General features: G+C 44.7%; 1 long non-coding RNA gene across 1 annotated transcript; it reads left to right on the top strand.

Annotated features, from left to right (window-relative positions):
- Positions 1-11,031: 11,031 nt before the first annotated feature.
- Positions 11,032-12,620, top strand: LOC106604319 (uncharacterized). Its single transcript, XR_001328649.2, has 3 exons — positions 11,032-11,244; positions 11,494-11,598; positions 11,793-12,620. It is a non-coding gene; the product is annotated as an uncharacterized lncRNA (long non-coding RNA).
- The last annotated feature ends 2,474 nt before the right edge of the window (positions 12,621-15,094 follow it).

Genomic DNA, 15,094 nt, shown 5'->3' with positions numbered 1-15,094 from the left:
CACCGTTTCTCAGAAACCCCGCCTCTAAACAAAATACTGAAATCGCCATTGGCTGATGTAAAACATTGACTGACAATGATTGGTTTATATTGGTGCTTGTCAAGTGAAAGCACGCGACGTCACGTTAGGTTTACCGATATCACGAGTCTCTCAGAACGAACGTCAAGACGTGCTGTGGCCTCACTGGCCCTGGCATTTCACAGGTATTAAAAGTAAATTGGTATAAACTGGAATATTCCATAATTTACTTTCATGTCAACATGATATTTGGAACGCCATAAACAGGGACATCAAAAGGAAAGTAACTGAACTGAATGACTACCGACCTGTAGCACTCACTCTTATCATCATGAAGTGCTCAGAGAGTCTAGTCAAAGACCACATCACCTCCTCCCTCCCCAAATCGCCTACCGGCCCCGACAGATCCACAGACAAAGCAATCACCATTGCACTGCACACTGCCCTCACCTACCTGGACAAAAGGAATGCATATGTGAGGAATGAATGCTGTTCATTGAATGCAGTTCGGCCTTCAATACCATAGTGCCCTCTAAGCTCACCACAAAGCCAAGGGACTGAACTCCTCCCTATGCAACTGGGTCCTGGACTTCCTGATCAGCCGTCTCCATGGTGAAATTAGGCAACATTACCTCCTCCACACTGATTCTCAACACAGGGCCCCACAAGGGTGCGTCCTCAGTCCCCTCCTGTACTCCCTGTATGCCCACAACTTCGTGGCCTCACACAGTTACAACTCCATCATCAAGAAGGCTGACAACAGGACAGTAGTAGGCCTGATTACCAACAACGACGAGACAGCCTACAGAAATTAGGTAGGCACTCTGACGGCATAGTGCCAGCTAAACAACCTGTTACTCAATGTCAGCGAAACAAAGGAGCTGATTGTGGACTTCAGGAGGAACCAGGCTGGGCCAGCCCCCCTCCTCATCAACAGGGCCACCGTGGAGATGGTCAAAAATATCAGGATCCTCTGGGTACACATCTCCAAAGAGCTGAAATGGTCAAACCACACGGACACTATGGTGAAGAAGGCACGACAGCGACTGTTCAACCTCAAGAGGCTGAAGAAATTTGCCCTATCCACGAGGGCCCTTGTGGTGTTCTACAGGAGTACCATCGAGAGTATACTGTCGGGCTTCATCATGGCCTGGTACGGCAACTCCACCACCGCTGCCCGCAAGGCTCGACAGAGGGTGGTACGCTCAGCTGAACGCACCATTGGATGCACACTGCCTGCCCTCCAGGTGCAGGAAGGCCAAGAAGATCATCAATTACCTCAGCCACCCAAGCCATGCCCTGTTCTCCCCGCTTCCATCACTAATACGCAGGCAGTATAGGAGCATCATGTAAAAAACTGTCAGACTGGCCAATAGCTTCTACCCCCAGACCATCAGTCAGATCCAACAGCAGATCTCTTTGTTTCTTGGGACCTAGAACTAGCTTCTCTGTTTTGTCTGAGTTTAAAAGTAATAGATTTTCCACCATCCACTTCCTTATGTCTAAAACACAGGCTTCCAGGGTAGGCAATTTTGGGGCTTCACCATGTTTCATTGAAATGTACAGCTGTGTGTCGTCCGCATAGAAGTGAAAGTTTACATTGTTTTTCCGAATGACATCACCAAGAGGTAGAATATATAGTGAAAACAATAGTGGTCCTAAGACGGAACCTTGAGCAACGCTGAAACGTGCAATTGATTTGTCAGAGGAGAAACCATTCACAGAGACAAACTGATATCTTTCTGACAGAGAATAACTAAACCAGGCCATAACTTGTCCGTGTAGACCAATTAGGGTTTCTAATCTCTCCAAAGAATGTGGTGATCGATGGTGCCAAAAGCAGCACTAAGGTCTAGGAGCACAAAGACAGATGCAGAGCCTTGGTCTGACACCATTAAAACGTAATTTACCACGTTCACAAGTGCAGTCTCAGTGCTATGATGGGGTCTAAAACCAGACTGAAGAATTTCGTATACATTATTTGTCTTCAGGAAGGCAGTGAGTTTCTGTGCAACAGATTTTTCCGTTTTTTTGGAGAGGAATGGGAGATTCGATATAGGCTGATATTTTTTACATTTTCTGGGCCAAGGTTTAAGAGAGGCTTTATTACTGCCACTTATAGAGGGTTTGGTCCACAGCCGGTGGATAGGGATATGTTATACTTAGCTTCGGCTGGTGGATGTCCTGTAGAACCATGTCCAGATAAAGCGTCCAGGTTGAAAAAGTTGAGCGAGGGGAAAGAACTAAGACGTTGGTAAATGTATTAAAAGAAAAAAACCGAGTAACAGCACAACAGCACTGAGACAAGTCCGGAAGTTGTTACAGTTGTAAATATGTATATTTTATAATGTTTTATAATTTTTTCATTTACTTCTCTTTTTGACCTGCACTGTTGGAGCGTAAGAATTTCACTGTACCCTGCAATTACATCTGCGACAGTGTACATGTGACTAATAAAATCATCTAATCATCTCAAATCTAATAATCTAATAACACCAAGAGGAAAGTAGAAAGATTGACCCTCACTAAAGTGTACAGTAGATTACAGTATTGTATGTGGTTAGCATAAACCCATTCTGCAATTAGGTTACTTGTTAAGCTGCTGTACTGACTGTAATCCCATGTGAATATTAGCGAGAGGTGATGGATGGAGTACTTCAATGCAGAGGTCTTCACGGGTCCACCCAAACCGGATACCTGAGACCCTTTCGGATTCAGGTCCAAAATGTAAACTTGTAACTCAGGTCCAGGTCTGGTCCTGTTTGATTGTCACATGTCCTTGGTCTATGGAACTACTGCTTATATATTCGGGTGGACCCAACCGGACCAGATCACGGCTCTGTATAGCCTATTTATTTGATGCTAAGAAGGCAAAGTTGTTGGTGTATAGGGGGCCTACTAGTTCTTTGGACTGAAATAGGTGCCGGCACTCATTTTGGATTCTGGTACTGTTTATATTTAGGTGCAGGAACTCTGCATTACTTTTGAGCTAATATTCTATAAGAGGTGCAGGAACTCAAGCAGTAGAACATTTGAGGTGCCGGTACTTACAGTGAGGGAAAAAAGTATTTGAGCCCCTGCTGATTTTGTACGTTTACCCACTGACAAAGAAATGATCAGTCTATAATTTTAATGGTAGGTTTATTTGAACAGTGAGAGACAGAATAACAACAAAAAATCCTGAAAAACACATGTCAAAAATGTTATAAATTTATTTGCATTTTAATGTGGGAAATAAGTATTTGACCCCTCTGCAAAACAGAATGAAAAACAATTTTTCCCCCCAAAACTACACAGACTTAGTACTTGGTGGCAAAACCCTTGTGGGCAATCACAGAGGTCAGACGTTTCTTGTAGTTGGCCATGTTAAGCAGAAGAGAAACTTAGCTGATAAACATTATTATGAATAAAATAGAGTCCTTCTTCTGTTCCTCTCCTGTGCACAACACTCCAACACACTGCACATGTTTGTAGGAGTACAACAAATTCTGCCGCAGGACAGCTCCGCTGGTTTAGGGACTATAAGTGCCTTGATCAAGTGCACAACGTCAGGAGATGGTCCCTGGGGTCTGCAATTAATGCTTACGCCGTTGGGTTACTGTAATGGTACCCAGGAGTAAAGAGACCCTATAATACACTTGTCCACTTACTTATACATGTAGTTCTATGCCAAGGAGTACCAACCATCATTCCTGTTCCCAAGAACTCTAAGGCTTCATGCCACGATGACAATCGCTCTGTAGCACTCACATCTGTAATCATGGAGTGCTTTGAAAGGCTGGTTATGGCACACATTAACCTCATCATCCCAGACACCGTAGACCCACTCCAATTTGCATACTGCCCCGACAGATCCATACACACACCCATCTAGACAAGAGGAACACCTATGTGAGAATGCTGTTCATTGACAACAGCTCAACGTTCATCACCATTGTCCCCTCCAAGCTCGTCACCAAGCTTAGGACCCTGGTACTGAACACTGGATCCTGGACTTCCTGACAGGCCAACCCCACTTCCTGACAGGGATGAGTGATTAGTCCCCTCCTGTACTCCCTGTTCACCAATGACTGCATGGCCACGCACAACTCCAACACCATCATCAAGTTTGCTGACGACACAACGGTGGTAGGCCTGATCACCAGCCATGAGGAGACAGCCTACAGGGAGGAGATCAGTGACCTGGCAGTGTGGTGCCGGCACAATAGCCTCTCCCTCAACGTCAGTAAGTGTCACGTCCTGACCAGTAAAAGGGGTTAATTGTCATTGTAGTTTGGTCAGGGTGTGGCAGGGGGTGTTTGTTTTGTGTGTTTCGGGCTTTTTGATTTATATTCTATATTTTCTATTTCTATGTTTAATTCTAGTTTTCTAAATCTATGTTGTGTTTTTCAATGACCTCCAATTAGAGGCAGCTGGTTGTCATCTCTAATTGGAGGCCATATTTAAGTGTGTTCGTTTTCACTTGTGTTTGTGGGTGGTTGTTTCCAGTATAGTCTGTGCACCTTATTGGACTGTTTTCGTCGTTTGTTTTGTTTAAGTGTTTTTCCTTTAATAAATAAGAAGATGAGCACTTTACCCACTGCATTTTGGTCCACTCCTTACGACGACCGTTACAGTAAGACCAAGGAGCTGATCGTGGACTACAGGAAATGGGGGGGCGAGCACACTCCCATTGTAACGCCCTGGCCATAGAGAGGGGTTTTTGTTCTTTATTTTTGGTTAGGCCAGGGTGTTACATTGGGTGGGCGTTCTATGTTCATTTTTCTATGTTTTTGTATTTCTTTGTTTTGGGCCGTGTGTGGCTCCCAATCAGGCACAGCTGAAGTTCATTGTTGCTGATTGGGAGTCACACATAAGTAGCCTATTTTTCCTTTGGGTTTTGTGGGTGATTGTTTTCTGTCTCGTTCGTTTTTGACCAGACAGGACTGTTTGCTATCGTTGCTGTTTTATGTTTTGTTTATAGTGGTTCATTTTATTAAATATTCATAATGAATCCACAACCTCCGCTGCATCTTGGTTTTCTTGCGACGACAGCCCTTACAGAATCACCCACCAAGAAACGGACCAAGCAGCGGAGGAAGGAGAGGCACCAGGAGAGGAGCTATCATGAGTCGTGGAATTGGGAGGAATTGCTCGACGGAGGTGGACCGTGGGCTCAAGCTGGGGAGTATCGCCGCCCGCAGTGGGAGATCGAGGCGGCGATAGCTGAGAGGCGCTGGTATGAAGCGAGGGAGCGCAACAGACACGAGAGGCAGCCCACCCAAAACATTTTTTTGGGGGGGCACACGGGGAGATTGGCGGAGTCAGGCGGTAGACCTGAGCCAACTCCCCGTGCTTACCGGAAGCAGCGTGGTACTGGTAAGGCACCGTGTTATGCTGTGAAGCGCATGGTGTCTCCAGTGCGCGTGCATAGCCCGGTGCGCTATAGGCCAGCCCCCCGCAAGTGCCATGCGAGTGCAGGCATCGAGCCAGGACGGATTGTGCCAGCTCAGCGCGTCTGGTCTCCAGTGCGCCGTTTCAGTCCAGGTTATCCTGCGCCGGCTCTGCGCACTGTGTCTCCAGGGCGCTGGGAGGGCTCAGTTCGCCCAATGCCTGCGCTCCGCCCGTGCCGGGCCAAAGTGGGCATTCAGCCTGGAGTGTGGGTAAATGGCCTAAGTACCAGAACTCCAGTGCTCCCCCACAGCCCGGTTTATCCTGTGCCTCCTCCACGGACCAGGCCTGCAGTGGGTCTCCCCAGCCTGGTGAGTCCAGTGCCTGCGCCCAGAGCCAGGTCTCCTTCATGTCTCTCCAGCCTGGTGAATCCTGGGCCAGAGCCGCCCGCCAGTCTGGAGCCGCCAGGCCAGAGCCGCCAGAGCCGCCCGCCTGTCCGGAGTCGCCCGCCAGCCTGGTGAGTCCTGTGCCTGCGCCCAGGGCCAGGCCTCCTTCATGTCTCCCCAGCCTGGTGAATCCTGGGCCAGAGCCGCCAGAGCCGCCCGCCAGCCCGGAGCCGCCAGAGCCGCCCGCCAGCCCGGAGCCGGCAGGGTCGCCCGCCAGCCCGGAGCCACCAGGGCCACCCACCAGCCCGGAGCCGCCAGGGCCGCCCGCCAGCCCGGAGCCGCCAGGGCCATCAGCCAGCCCGGAGCCGCCAGGGTCGCCCGCCAGCCGGGCGCAGCCAGGGTCGCCCGCCAGCCGGGCGCAGCCAGGGACGCCGAGGGTGGAGCGGAGGCCACGTCCCGCACCTGAGCCGCCGCCGTAAGAAGGCCCACCCAGACCCTCCCCTTCAGAGTCAGGTTTTGCGGCCGGAGTCCGCACCTTTGGGGGGGGGTACTGTAACGCCCTGGCCATAGAGAGGGGTTTTTGTTCTTTATTTTTGGTTAGGCCAGGGTGTTACATTGGGTGTGCGTTCTATGTTAATTTTTCTATGTTTTTGTATTTCTTTGTTTTGGGCCATGTGTGGCTCCCAATCAGGCACAGCTGAAGTTCGTTGTTGCTGACTGGGAGTCACACATAAGTAGCCTATTTTTCCTTTGGGTTTTGTGGGTGATTGTTTTCTGTCTCGTTCGTTTTTGACCAGACAGGACTGTTTGCTATCGTTGCTGTTTTATGTTTTGTTTATAGTGGTTCATTTTATTAAATATTCATAATGAATCCACAACCTCCGCTGCATCTTGGTTTTCTTGCGACGACAGCCCTTACACCCATCCACATTAATGGGGCTGCATTGGAAAGGGTCGAGAGCTTCAAGTTCCTCAGTGTCCAAATCACTAAGGACTTAAAATGGTCCACTCACACACAGTCTTCAAGAAGGCTCGATAACGCATCTTCCCCCTCAGGAAGTTGAAAAAGTGTGACATGGGCCCTCAAATCCTCAAAGTTCTACAGCTGTACCATTGAGAGCATCTTGACAGGCTGCATTATTTTATTTATTTATTTATTTCACCTTTATTTAACCAGGTAGGCAAGTTGAGAACAAGTTCTCATTTACAATTGCAACCTGGCCAAGATAAAGCAAAGCAGTTTGACACATACAACAACACAGAGTTACACATGGAGTAAAACAAACATACAGTCAATAATACAGTAGAAAAATAAGTCTATATACAATGTGAGCAAATGAGGTGAAATAAGGGAGGTAAAGGCAAAAAAAGGCCATGGTGGCAAAGTAAATACAATATAGCAAGTAAAACACTGGAATGGTAGATTTGTAGTGGAAGAAAGTGCAAAGTAGAAATAGAAATAATGGGGTTACTGCTTACTGCTTGGTATGGCAACAGCACCGCCCTCAGTCGCATCGCGTTACATAGGGTGGTGTGGACAGCCCAGTACATCACTAGGTCCGGGCTCCCTGCCATCCCTGACCTCTATATCAAGCAAGGAAGGCCTGGAAAATCGTTAAACACTCCAGCCACCCAAGCCATTGACTGTTCTCTCTGTTTCCGCATGGCAAGAGGTACCTTGCATCAAGAGGTACCTTGTACCTTGCATCAAGTCTGACACCAACAGGCTCCTGAACAGTTTCTATTCTCAAGCCATAAGACTGCTAAATAGCTAACAGAATGGCTACATGGACTATTTTTGCACTCTATGCACCCTCACAGGACTCTACACACTCACACACACTGAAACTCAAACACACACATAACATGCATTGCACACACATTTATACTGACTCTACAAACACGCACACACACAATCCTCATTTACACTGCTTCTACTCTGTTTATCATATATCCTGATGCCTAGTCACCTTACCTCTATGCATATCTACCTCTGTCACTCCAGTATCCCTGTACATTGTAAATATGGTATTGGAACTGACCCTGTATATAGCTTTTTACTTTCTCGTGTTCTTCTTATTTCTTATTTTTATTTCTTGTGTTTTTTTTACCTTATGTTATTTGTAGTGCTACAGTAGCTGGTTTCCTTCCAATTGGCCACAGAACTAAAGAAAATAAAGAAAATGTGCTAATTTTACCACCAGCGGTATGTTCCCACCAGAGGTATGTTCCCACCAGCGGTATGTTTCCAACCAGCGGTATGTTTCCAAACAGAGGTATGTTCTCACCAGCGGTATGTTCCCAACCAGCGGTATGTTTCCAAACAGAGGTATGTTCTCACCAGAGGTATGTTCCCACCAGCGGTATGTTCCCACCAGCGGTATGTTCCCCCAGCGGTATGTTCCCACCAGCGGTATGTTCCCACCAGCGGTATGTTCCCACCAGCGGTATGTTCCCACCAGCGGTATGTTTCCAACCAGCGGTATGTTTCCAAACAGAGGTATGTTCTCACCAGCGGTATGTTCCCACCAGCGGTATGTTCCCACCAGCGGTATGTTCCCAACCAGCGGTATGTTTCCAAACAGAGGTATGTTCTCACCAGCGGTATGTTCCCACCAGCGGTATGTTCCCACCAGCGGTATGTTCCCAACCAGCGGTATGTTCCCACCAGCGGTATGTTCCCAACAGCGGTATGTTCCCACCAGATGTATGTTCCCAACCAGCGGTATGTTCTCACCAGCGGTATGTTCCCACCAGCGGTATGTTTCCAACCAGCGGTATGTTCCCACCAGCGGTATGTTCCCACCAGCGGTATGTTCCCACCAGAGGTATGTTCCCACCAGCAGTATGTTTCCAATAGCGGTATGTTTCCCACCAAACTGACTTGTTGTGGATAAAAATCATGGCGTGATGATGGAGTTCACACAAAATGTACTTTTCCCGTAAGTTTTCATGTACAGAGTAAAAATCTAAAGTTCAATGTGTTCCCATTGCATTTTCAACTCTATCGATAGTTGTCACAAAAACTGTTATGTTAAATAGCAAATGTGACTACTCTGGTCTTGGTACCTGCACTCTAACCAACAGCTGGCAGATACAGTGTACAGTGCGGGTAGGCTGTGAGGACCACACCATACACACCAAATTGACTTCGATATGATGGTTATTATATCAATATTTGAGCATAAAGGCGTTTCCACTGCCATTTCCCAGATAATTTATTTTACCGACACAAAAAGAACCCACCATGTTGAACTAACAAATGATCTGTCAGCAATTATGTAGCTGGCATTTATGCAAGATTTTGTTTCTGGGTTGCTGATGAGATTACCCATTTGATAATGGAGGAGGTAAGGGATAAATGTATAATTTTATAATCATTTGGTAGGTGCTTACATTTGTCCTATATGTTTATTATCTATGCCTTTTACCACTACCTACATGTACAAATTACCTTGACTAACCTGTACTCCTGCACATTGACATTGACTATATACCGGTACCCCCTGTATATAGCCTCGTTATTGTTGTTTTATTGTGTTACTTTTTATTTTATTTTTTACTTTATTTGATTTAGTAAATATTTTCTTAACTCTATTTCTTCAACTGCATTGTTGGTTAAGGGCTTGTAACTAAGCGTTTCTGTTGTGTTCGGCGCATGTCACAAATAAAATTTGATTTGATTTGATCATTCAGGATAATTTAAGGTAAAATAATTAACCTTAAGATTCCTGTAGGATCCTTTAAGATAATATAAGGTTAAAAAATAACCTTAAGGTTCATTTAAGAACCTATAGTCTGCCATCAGTTCGTTGTTGAACCTTTGTAGACTTAAGAGGTGCTTTGAAGAACCCTTTCCAAAAGAGGGGTTCATTTTGGAACCATCAGTGTGCTCGTGAATAAAGGGCGCTGGTGCATATGTAAGTGATAATGCCCGAGAAGCCGGTGTTTGGAGGATATATTGGTTTGTCTCTGGCGGCCAACCGTGCCAATATATCCTCCAAACACCGGCTTCTAGGGCATTATCACATTTATACAACGGGTTACCAACATATTCAAATAATGATTGGCATATTTTAATAAAAAATGTTATTTTGATGAATTTATTCATACTACTGTATTTCATTCTTCCACAAAATATAGTCCCGACACAAATCTAGGCTTGCTACCCAAGCCAGCTGGTCGTTCGATCTATTGGTTCGGTCAACAGAGATGTGACCCAGTTGTTCAGTCTTTTTTTCCTGTTTCTATGGATGTTCGTTCTAAATGTTCCATTGCCATACTGGCTGGCAACGTTCTTATCCCTTGCTTGCCAAACTACCGCTAACTTACAGTCACATATTTATTTTTAGCCAGCATAACAACAAAGTAGGTGCATTTTCATTTGTTTAAGCTGTTTTCTAGTGACATTTAAAAATATATATATATATAAATACATTTTTTATTTGTACTTTTACCCCTTTTTCTCCCCAATTTCGTGCTATGCAATTGATAGTTACAGTCTCGTCTCATCGCTGCAACTCCCGTACGGACTCGGGAGAGGCAAAGGTCAAGAGCCGTGCGTCCTCCGAAACACAACCCAGCCAAGCCACACTGCCTCTTGACACAATGCCCACTTTAACACCGAAGCCAGCCGCACCAATGTGTTGGAGGAAACACCATACACCTGGTGAACGTGTCAGCGTGCATTGCGCCCAGCCCGCCACAGTAGTTGTTAGAGCGCGATGGGACAAGAACATCCCTGCCGGCCAAACCCTCCCCTAACCCAGACGATGCTGGGCCAATTGTTCGCCGCCCCATGTGTCTCCCGGTCACGGCCAGCTGCGACAGAGTCTTGACTCAAACCAGGATCTCTAGTGGCACAGCTAGCACCGCGATGCAGTGCCTTAGACCACTGCACCACTCGGGAAGCCCACTAGTAATATTTATCTGGATACAGCCATAACAATGAGCTGAGGTGCGATTTCGCCTGGCATAGCAAATGTGCTCACTTGTTAGTACACTGTTGTTCAGAGGAGCTAGCCAACAACACCGCTAACACAATCACTTCAAACTAAAGCTGGATGTATATATCCATAAAAATAATGCCAGCTGATTCATGATTTCGACTGGCTGAGAAACGCTGTCTGCCTGTCGGTCTAAAAGAAATGTGAGACAATGTCTAGATGCTTTTTACAGTGGAGATCAAGTTTATAAATTGCTTGGATGGGCTAATGAGACAGTGGATTGTGCTGTCAGATGGAACAGAGTAAATAGGCATTTTAACGTCATAGATTTAGCTGGTGGTAACTTGTGGAATAGGCACCGGCTGGAATGTGGTTTTAACCAATCTATATTCAGGATTAAACCCCCCATTGTATAAAATTAAAATTGCAAACATTGGTCAAAAGACAACTGGAAGTGGGAAGCACGCGGATGGTTGAAGAGACGTGACAAATAAGAGATGACTTGCAGCAAATTGACGTGAAAGGTGAGTGAATCTAGCTATTTGCTAGCTAAGATAATACTTAATCAAACTGCTAATGTAATGTACTCTTTGTATTTCATCATCTAGCCATGCTAAATGGCCTGTAATGTTATCTGGTAATTGTTGTTTACGTGTTGGTACGTTTTAGCTAACATTAGCTAGCTAGTAAAGTTACTCAATATTGAGAAATGTTAGTCCTCATTTCAACCCATAATACACTCCCACCATCTCCTTCCATCCTCCTCCCTTTAGTCCCTCCCTTTAGTACCTGGCTTATCATGGCCCTGTCCAGTTAATTGGTAGAGGGTTTGGGAGCTGTGAGTTCTGATAGAGGAATGCATCAACTTACATGAATAGGTAAGACACACACACACACACACACACACACACACACACACACACACACACACACACACACGATGGCCCTATGAAGGTTATGTTACATTTGACAAAAAGAAGAATACATAAAACAGATCTGATTAGTTAGATGCATTTGATATTGAATACTCATGTTGTTTATGTTGTGTTTGTGTCTAATTGATGTCTTTCAGGTTGGTGTATTGGGGTGGCCTGTTATGTCCTCTGTATTTCAGACCAAGGAAAGACAATGTTTAAAGCTTACTATGGATTTACAAACGGTTTAGCCTCTATAACATCTTTGGATGTATTAGCAGTGTGATTATAGTTTGTTCTGTGTAAATCCTTTGTCTGTTCCAATGCTAACTGAATGGTGAATGAATGTATTTACAGTCAATCAATCAGTCAATACAGTGTGGTTATAGTGTGTTCTGTGTAATTCCGTTGTCTTTTCCTATACTAACTGAATGGTGAATGTCTGGTGTCATTTTGTCTTCTTGTTGTATGTGAGAAGAGAAGTTGTTTTTTAGGGGAAGGGAAATGTTTCTTTCACATTCTGTATATTTTAACCAAATTAAACTCCAGTTTAAGAACTGGGATAAACTGCAAATGTCATTGTGGGGTAGGCCACGTTATAAATATGGTTATAGCTCCTAAACTGAATACGTTATCAGCATGTTTCCACTGTCCATACCTGCCTTCACCAAAATGATGACTCAGTTTATTTGGACTAGTAAAAGGGCAATAATTAACCTAGCTAGATTACAGGCAAGGATTTATAAGGGAGGATTAAACTGTAATTTATACTGAACAAAAATATAAACACAATGTAAAGTGTTTATCCCATGTTTCATGAGTTGAAATAAAAAATCCCAGAAATGTTCCATATGCAAAAAAAGCTTAGTTCTCCAAAATGTTTTGCACGAATTTGCGTGAACATTTCCCCTTTGCCAAGATAATCATTCCACCTGACAGGTGTGGTATATTAAGAAGCTGATTAAACAGCATGATCATTAGCCAAGTGCACCTTGTGCTGGTGACAGTAAAAGGCCACTCTAAAACGTGAAGTTTTGTCACACAACACAATGCCACCGATGTCTCAAGTTTTGAGGGAGCATGCAATTGGCATGCTGACTGCAGGGTTGTCCACCAGAGCTGTTCCCAGATAATTGAATGTTAATTTCTCGACCATAAGCCACCTCTAACGCTGTTTTAGAGAATTTGACAGTACATCCAATCTGCCTCACAACTGCAGACCACATATAACCACGCAAGCCCAGGACCTCCACATCCGGCTTCTTCACCTGTGGGATCATCTGAGACCAGCCACCTGGACAGCTGATGAAACTGAGGAGTATTTCTGTCTGTAATAAAGCTCTTTTATGGTGAAAAACTTATTCTGATTCCTTCAACCTGGCTCCCAAGTGGGTGGGCCTATGCCCTCCCAGGACCACCCATGGCTGCACCCCTGCCCAGTCATTTGAAATCCATAGATTAGGGCCTAATACATTTATTTCAATTGACTGACTTCCTTAAATAAACTTTAACTCAGTAAAATCATTGAAATTGTTGCATGTTGCATTTATATTTTTGTTCATTATATATCAAGAAGCCTTTAACTGCCCAAATAGGCCCTCTCTCTTTATTGACAACTCTAATAGGCCAATTTGGGTTGACATGTAAGAAGAACTTAATGCCCAATTTGGAGCATCATATTATCTGAGTCAACATTTAAATATGGAACTGCAGAATCCCATAATGTCCCATACTTAGAAATATGGCGTCAGATAAATAAGAGACATCTTCACCAGCTCTGCTTTGTTGTAGAACAACCATAAATAAAAATTAGAAGGACAGGTGGTTTTCTAGAAAGAGTGGTATAGGTTTTGTTTCATCTTCCACACTAATGTATTTCACTTTTGCTTTTAGTGTCAACTTGAATTTGAGTGTGGCTGTGGAAGACTGGTTCCTTGATGATGTCTGCAATGATCTCCATGATTCCATCCCATCATGTCAAGGTTCACAATTTGTCTGAAGAATGCCAACTCTATTCAATTGTCCACTTTGCAACAAACATACTTTCTCTGTGTCCAGACTACTCACATATTGGCCTCTATCACCAGCACGAACCAAATTGCATAATTACCTGTGGATTTAATAGGTGCTGGAAAACATATACAGTGCATTCGGAAAGTATTCAGACCCCTTCCCCTTTTCCACATTTTGTTATGTTACAGCCTTATTCTAAAATAGATTAAATTAATTGTTTTCCTCATCAATCTACACACAATACTCCATAATTACAAAGCAAAAACAAAGCAAAAACACCTCAGGGAGCTGACCAAGAACCCCCTTGGTCACTCTGACAGAGCTCCAGAATTCCTCTGTGGAGATGGGAGAACCTTCCAGAAGGAAAACCATCTCTGCAGCACTCCACCAATCAGGCCTTTATGGTAGAGTGGCCAGACAGAAGCCACTCCTCAGTAAAAGGCACATGACAGCCTGCTTGGAGTTTGCCAAAAGGCACCTAAAGGACTCTCAGATCATGAGAAACAAGATTCTCTGGTCTGATGAAACCAAGATTAAACTCTTTGGCCTGAATGCCAAGTGTCACATCTGGAGGAAACCTGGCACCATCCCTACGGTGAAGCATGGTGGTGGCAGTAACATGCTGTGGGGATGTGTTTCAGCAGCAGGGACAGGGAGACTAGTCAGGATCAAGGGAAAGATGAACAGAGCAAAGTACAGATGAAAACCTGCTCCAGAGCGCTCAGGACCTTAGACTGGGGTGAAGGTTCACCTTCCAACAGTAGGTTCACCTTCCAACCGTTCGCAAGATGTAAAGTGTTGGTCCCATGTTTCATGAGCTGAAATAAAATCAACAAAGTACTGAGTAAAGGGTCTGAATACTTATGCTAATGTAATATTTCCGTTTTTTATTTGTAATACATTTGCACAATTTCTAAAAACCTGTTTTTGCTTTGTCATTATGGGGTATTGTGTGTTGATTGATGAGGGGATTTAAAAAAATAATCCATTTTAGAATAAGGCTGTAATATAACAAGATGTGGAAAAAGTCTAGGGGTCTGAATACTTTGTAGATGTTTCATCACCTATCGGTTACAAATCTACCTGTCACGCCTGCTCCTGTTCTCCCTCTCAGGCTGCCCTTCATTGCGCACACCTGTCACCATCATTACGCGCAGCAGCGCTCACTGGACTCACCTGGACTCCTTCACTTTGTTGATTACCTTCCCTATTTCTGTCTGCTTCCGCTTTTGTTCCCTGTGTCAGCATTAATGTCATTATGTGTTCATGTCCAGATGCTGTCCTGTCCTGTTTTATGTCCGTTGGTTATTAAATGCTCACTCCCTGTACCTGCTTCTTGTCTACCAGCGTAGATCCTTACACTACCGAAACCACAGAGAGCTTTTAAGCGCCAACTTAGATGAGAATTGCCCTCATGATGAATTTGAGACTGGGACTGATCCCATTG

This window comes from Salmo salar, chromosome ssa05 (genome assembly GCF_905237065.1).
Source record: "Salmo salar chromosome ssa05, Ssal_v3.1, whole genome shotgun sequence".
NCBI classification, from domain to species: domain Eukaryota; kingdom Metazoa; phylum Chordata; class Actinopteri; order Salmoniformes; family Salmonidae; genus Salmo; species Salmo salar.
The sequence above is the reverse complement of the archived record's forward strand: the minus strand, read 5'-3'. Positions and strand labels throughout refer to the sequence as shown.